At 36.0% G+C, this 5,853-nt stretch overlaps 1 pseudogene; it reads right to left on the bottom strand.

Moving 5' to 3' along the window:
• Nucleotides 1–2,726: 2,726 nt before the first annotated feature.
• On the bottom strand, nt 2,727–3,628 carry LOC112642858 (peroxiredoxin-2-like; annotated as a pseudogene).
• Between the last annotated feature and the right edge of the window lie 2,225 nt (nt 3,629–5,853).

The raw sequence follows: 5,853 nt of genomic DNA, 5'->3' as shown, positions 1-5,853 counted from the left end.
TACCCAGTGGACACTTTGAGGGTATTATCTACTAGAAAAGAAAACAAAAACTTTCATTGAGAACAAATGTCAACAGAAAAACAATTTACTCTGTGCTTATCTCAGTGGACAAATGTCAGCAAAGTTACACACAATAAATATCTTATCTCAAAACATTCTGGCAGCTTTCTCAGGGAAGGTAATAAAAGCATTTTGGGTGAGAAAATGTTTTATTATATAGAAGTATCCTGCATCGCATAGGACATTGAGTATCTGATTGATTTGAGGAAACTAATATTTGCCACTGTTATAATCAGCAACCTCCCCACAAATACCTTAATCTTACATGGTCAGTCCTCTGCCTGTTTCATCCATTTCTCTTCTGCTTTTCTTCTCTTCACAAAATTTGTTAAAATCGTGTATTCTGACACTGAAAGCCCAAACCTCCATTCTCTGATCTGTTTTTTAAGCCACTATAGATTTATTTCAGTGCTAGGAAACTAGAATGCATTAAGTTTCTACCCTATTAGGCTGAATCAGAATTTTTTATAAGAGCTAGAATTTTAAATTAGTAATGAACGCAAAATTTGTTACCATAATAACAGTTTAATGTAATCTACTCTTCCTTATCCATGCTAAATGTGTGCGGGCCCACTTGGCTGAATGAATACAGCATTGCCAAGTATAAAAACACCTTGCATCCCCCCGCCATTGGTTAGAGGTTTTCCTTAAAACGTTTTAAACAGTTGTAATGAAGTATAATATGTATAGGAAAAAGCACATAATTTAAAATTTTACAGTTTGGAGAAATACCACAAAGTGAATATGATCAGGTAAACAGCACTACAAGAGGTGTAACTGCACCACCACCCCAGAATTCACATTTAGTCTCCTATTAGCACGCCATTTATCCTTCCCCAATTTAACTGCTGCTTTGGCCTCAAACTCCATTGCTTAGTTCTGATTATTTTTAACTTTATAAAAATAGAGACATATACTGGTTTCCCCCACCTCCCCCTGTTTTTTCTTTTTTTCACTGAGCATAATGTCTATAGGTTTTATTCGGTTTGTTGGATGTAGCTGAGCAGTCCATTTTAATTGCTGCCTGGTGTTGCTAGGTCATCAAGTAAGTCCACTGCCAGCAGGAATGGATATGACACGATGTGAATCACGCTGTGAAAGGTAGGGGGTTTTGTTTTGTTCTGTTTTGCTTTCAGCTTTACCTCAGAAAGTCATGAATCCTAAAGCCAAAATTTATAAAAATATTAAAAGGTATCCAATGGAATAGCAGATATCGATTGTAATCATCTTACTAAATTCTAATGTAAAAGAGTTATTTTTTCACTTTAAGAATTAAGTTTGCAAAGGTCATGAAGTATTGAATCATTTGTACCAAAAGAGCTCCTACTTTGTATAAAAAAAACAAGGGATACACACAAAAACACACATGCACACACAAGTGTAAAGCCTCTTTCATTTTATATACAATAATTCAGATAATTTATTATAATCACAATTTTACCTTTTAATTCAAGATGAGGGAGATATTTGCAATCAAATAGGATTTTTATTTTACTTATTCAATACTCCCTTTATTAAATATAGTATTTCCACAGACCATCAAATTTTAAGTATAATCTGAAGATATGTTTATTACTATTGCTCATTTACTAATACACACAAAATAACCACTTTTTTTTCAGTTGAGTACAATTAGGTACATTGACTCTTTTCATATAGGATTTGTCATGACAACTGAATCTTCCTTTCTTCAGCACTATCCACGCAAGTCAAAATATTTTCTTCTGAAAAAAAAATTCTAAGAATAGTGATCACAGTTTCTATGATAAGTTGTGATGACATCAGTTAAAGATTTTCAGAAGCAACTTGAGATTTCTTGTCCTACCTTTTCCCTGGAGTTCTTAGTCAAGAAAAACATTAACGTAACTAAGACAACCCTTAGACAAACCAGGTGAGTCAAGGGCAGGCTGAGGAAGTGGAGCTTGTAGCCTGTGTAACACAAGAGAATACAAAACAGGTGTGAAGTGTGCCAAATACACCACTTCATGTGTTCAAGTTACGCAGTAAAACCGTCCTGACTCTTCCTCTCAGGATTTTAAGAAAGCAAATTTTGAATGCTTCCCAAGACTAAGTCTACAAGAGTAACAATAAGTTATTTGGAATCTAAAGATTTGTGTAGATATGTATTCTCACTTCTCTTGGGAATATATCTAGACATGAGATTGTTGGGTAATAATGTATATTATGTTTATCTTTATAAGAATCCACCAACCTATTTTCCAAAGTGGCTCTACATTTTGACTTTCTTACCAACTGCACGAGCTTACTAGCATCGGTTGTTTTAGCCTTTGGAGTGGTGTATAAGGGTAGGATATTGTGGTTTTAATTTTCACTTCTCTAATGACCAATGATTTTGAGCATATTTCATGGTCCTTTGGCCTTTTTGGTAAGAGATGTAGGCACTCCTTATACATTCTGGATATAGGTCTTTTATCAAACATAAGTATGTAGGTATTTTCTCCTCATTGTAAAAATGTGCTACTTTATGGCCTTTCCTTCCTGGAAATTTGTTTTATTTTGATTTGTTTGTGTTTTTGTTTTCTCTATTTTCATACTTTATTGGTTACTTCTGGGCCTGTGCCCAGCTAGGTGGACTCCAGGGAAGGGGTCACCATTCACAAGATCCCAGCTAGGAGAATGAGAAGGCCTTGGCCTAGCCCTCAAAATCATGGATTATGGAGTTTAAGGAGGCAGGTCTGGCCTTTCCTGTCAGAATGGGGGAATCTAGATAGGGGTACAGGTGGAGGCCAACAGCCCAAGCTTTCCACCTGTCTGCGAGCCTCTTTGTATTTGGAGAATTATCCTTTGCTGTTGTCCACATTAGGCTTGACTTCGTTGCTGCCTCGCTTCCAGCCAGCCGACAGACTTCCCCATGCTCATGCGCATAGTGGAAGACCTGGACCAGCCACAGATTTTGTCCACAGAGTGCCCCACAGGCAAATTGTTGACAGTGACCTGGCGAAGAGCATCCTTGCCATTGATGATAAAGGGGCCCCTGAGGGCAACGCCTTCATCTTTCTTCAGCAGCTATAATCCCCTGACAGGCTTCTGGTTACATCTGCCACCAGGGGGATGTTCAGAGACCCCAAGCCTCCCTCCTTCCTCAAAGTGTTGGTCTAAGCCAGCTGGGTGACCTGAGAGTCCACAGAGACCCCCAGCAGCTCAGAGCCCCAGCTTGCCAAAGTCCTTGGCACACTCACTGCAAGGCGTGATCTCCAAAGGGCAAAGGTGAAGTCCAGTGGGTAGAAAAAGAGGACCAAGTACTTCCCTCTGTGGTCGGAGAGCTTCACCTTGTCCTCGAAGGTGGCCTGGAAGTTCTGGGCCAGCTTTCCCAAGTTCGCACTGCTGGAAGTCAAGGCTGAAAACTGTGTCGGCAAGAGCAGGACAGACGGACTGGTAGACTCACAGACTTGCATCCTCAGCGCGCCCATCTCAGAATTGCTTCCCTACAATTACAATTTCTCTTTCTTTATAGACAATATTTAAAATAGCTCGAACTTAGACCTAACTTCCAGATCAATGAATACTTGTGTGCAAATATTACAAGATGGGTTCTTTGTTTGTTTGTTTTGTTTCTTTTGATAATTGGTTTTGTGTTGTATTTAATCAAAATCCAGTGTGTTGAGATTTTTAACATATATGATTATTCTCGGCTGCTTTGTTGCAAACCAGAATTTCTCCCTAGACATGCCTCAATCATGATGCTGATTCATGGCCAGTGAAAAATTCCATGTGCTGCTCAGTGATTAAAATAATTCTGCAGTAAAGTTTGAAACATATCATGGGCCAGCCTGTATCCAACTTATAAATATATACACGTGCACATGCACGCACATGGACACCCACATACACAAGTAATATAAATTTCAGGCTTATAGTTTCTCTTACCTTTTAGTTGTTTGAGAAAACTTTTAGCTTTAGTTTTTGAATTATTGAGCTAGATCATTTCACCAAGCTTGGACTGTAAAACCAGAGAGCATACAAAATACCCATTCTCAGATGAGACTGTAGCTTCTGAGGCCAGGGTAGCTGATATCTATTTTGGTGGTTTATGGGCCATAGATAAAGTGTGTTCTGTGCCAATGAGGTGACAATTGGAAAGCTGTTTTTGAATGTCTCACTCTTGCCTGAGAATTGGCTATGCTTTTCTCCTCCTACGGAATAATATCCTTCGTATTTATGTATACTCTGTAGAGCATTATAAATCCTTCCAGTAATTTAAAAAAATTTAATTATTGCACATGGCATAGCATAGTGCCATATTTTTATGTGTTTGGTGCATAATTATTTGTTGAGCAAGACAATTCCAATTAAGGTTGGAATGAAATTGAAAATTAAGTTATATTTGATAACAGACTTCTAATCATATAGAGAAAATGATTAAATATGCTATTTTATGTGATTTTCTTCATTTTTTCTGTATGTTCAATAATATTCTATGAAAATAAATTTTAAGGATATTTTAATCCTACATAGTTTACCTTAATTTTTATCCTACATAGTTTACCTTAATTTTTATACATTGATTAATATCAATAATAGATATACATAAATATTAACAATTCTTAAATGATAAAGTCAATTAATTGTCAAATAATCTTTTTGATAACTTCCTAGTAGAAATATTTTTAATTATGGCAATAAAATTATTCAGAAATCAAATGTATCACGGCTTGCATCTTCACGATTGCCGTTTTTCCTCTCCTTCCGTAATTTTCCTTAATTTTATTGTGTTCACAAAGTAAATATGCAGAGCTAGTTACCAGCTGGACAAAACAAAGGAAAGCACCTGCGAAGTTAGTTTCATTAAAAAGATAGAGTGTTTAAGATCCCAAATTTATCACTGTCCACAGAACATAGTAGATGAGTGCTTGGATTTTGGAGACATGAAGATCTGTGTTAAACTCAGTCTGCCACTGGTGACATGTTCTGTGACTTTGAACAAATTACCACAATATCGAAATCCAGTATTCTCATATATAATAAGATGGCTATACTTCTTTCTTGAGGGGATTAAAGGATATAAAACATACATATTGCTTTGTCATTTTCTGGCACAGAGTAAACAATTATAAAATATTAGCTATTATTTTATTATAGGTTTCCCTGTGCTTTCTGAAAAAAGTCTCCTTTCTAAGGCTCTTTTCTTGCCTATCTCACTATCTATTGTTTTGTCCCAATACTTTCTCACCTTTTTAGTAGAACAGCTTTTCTGCATGTATATTGCCATATACTTAATTGTGCATAAACTAATTGTTAAATTCTGGATCTTTCCCTTTCTTCCTAATTAAAATTTGTAGGAACTTATTAAAAATAATGATGTTTTTATTGTTTTACTTTAGGACATTGTTATCTGCTTTGCTGTTGTTTTTGGAACTAAACTCCTAGTGCCAGCATAACTTGCAAGTGGTCTTTAATTTTACTGTTTAATTGAACCAAAACAATACCACAGATCTCATAGAGACTATTTTTATTTTCTTCTATTCACCAGTATTTATTAGTGGCTTAGCACAGAGCCTAGAATATAGTAGCTGTAAAATACCTGTTGGATATATAGATGAAACTAGCATACCTACATTACTCTTTTTGAGAGAACCTTAAAGAAAATGCTTCTGGATCTCCAAAGTCATTCTTTTAGGTTTCTTTGAATATGTGATAGAAACTTTTATAACTAAAGATATTATAGATGACTTGTCATGTAATTTGCCTAAACCCTTTGGATAAATATATTTTTTTAAAGATTTATTTGAGAGAGAGAGAGAGAGAGAGAACGAGTGGGAAGGGCAGAGGGAA

The sequence above is a fragment of the Canis lupus genome, chromosome 38 (genome assembly GCF_003254725.2).
Source record: "Canis lupus dingo isolate Sandy chromosome 38, ASM325472v2, whole genome shotgun sequence".
NCBI lineage: Eukaryota > Metazoa > Chordata > Mammalia > Carnivora > Canidae > Canis > Canis lupus.
The sequence above is the reverse complement of the archived record's forward strand: the minus strand, read 5'-3'. Positions and strand labels throughout refer to the sequence as shown.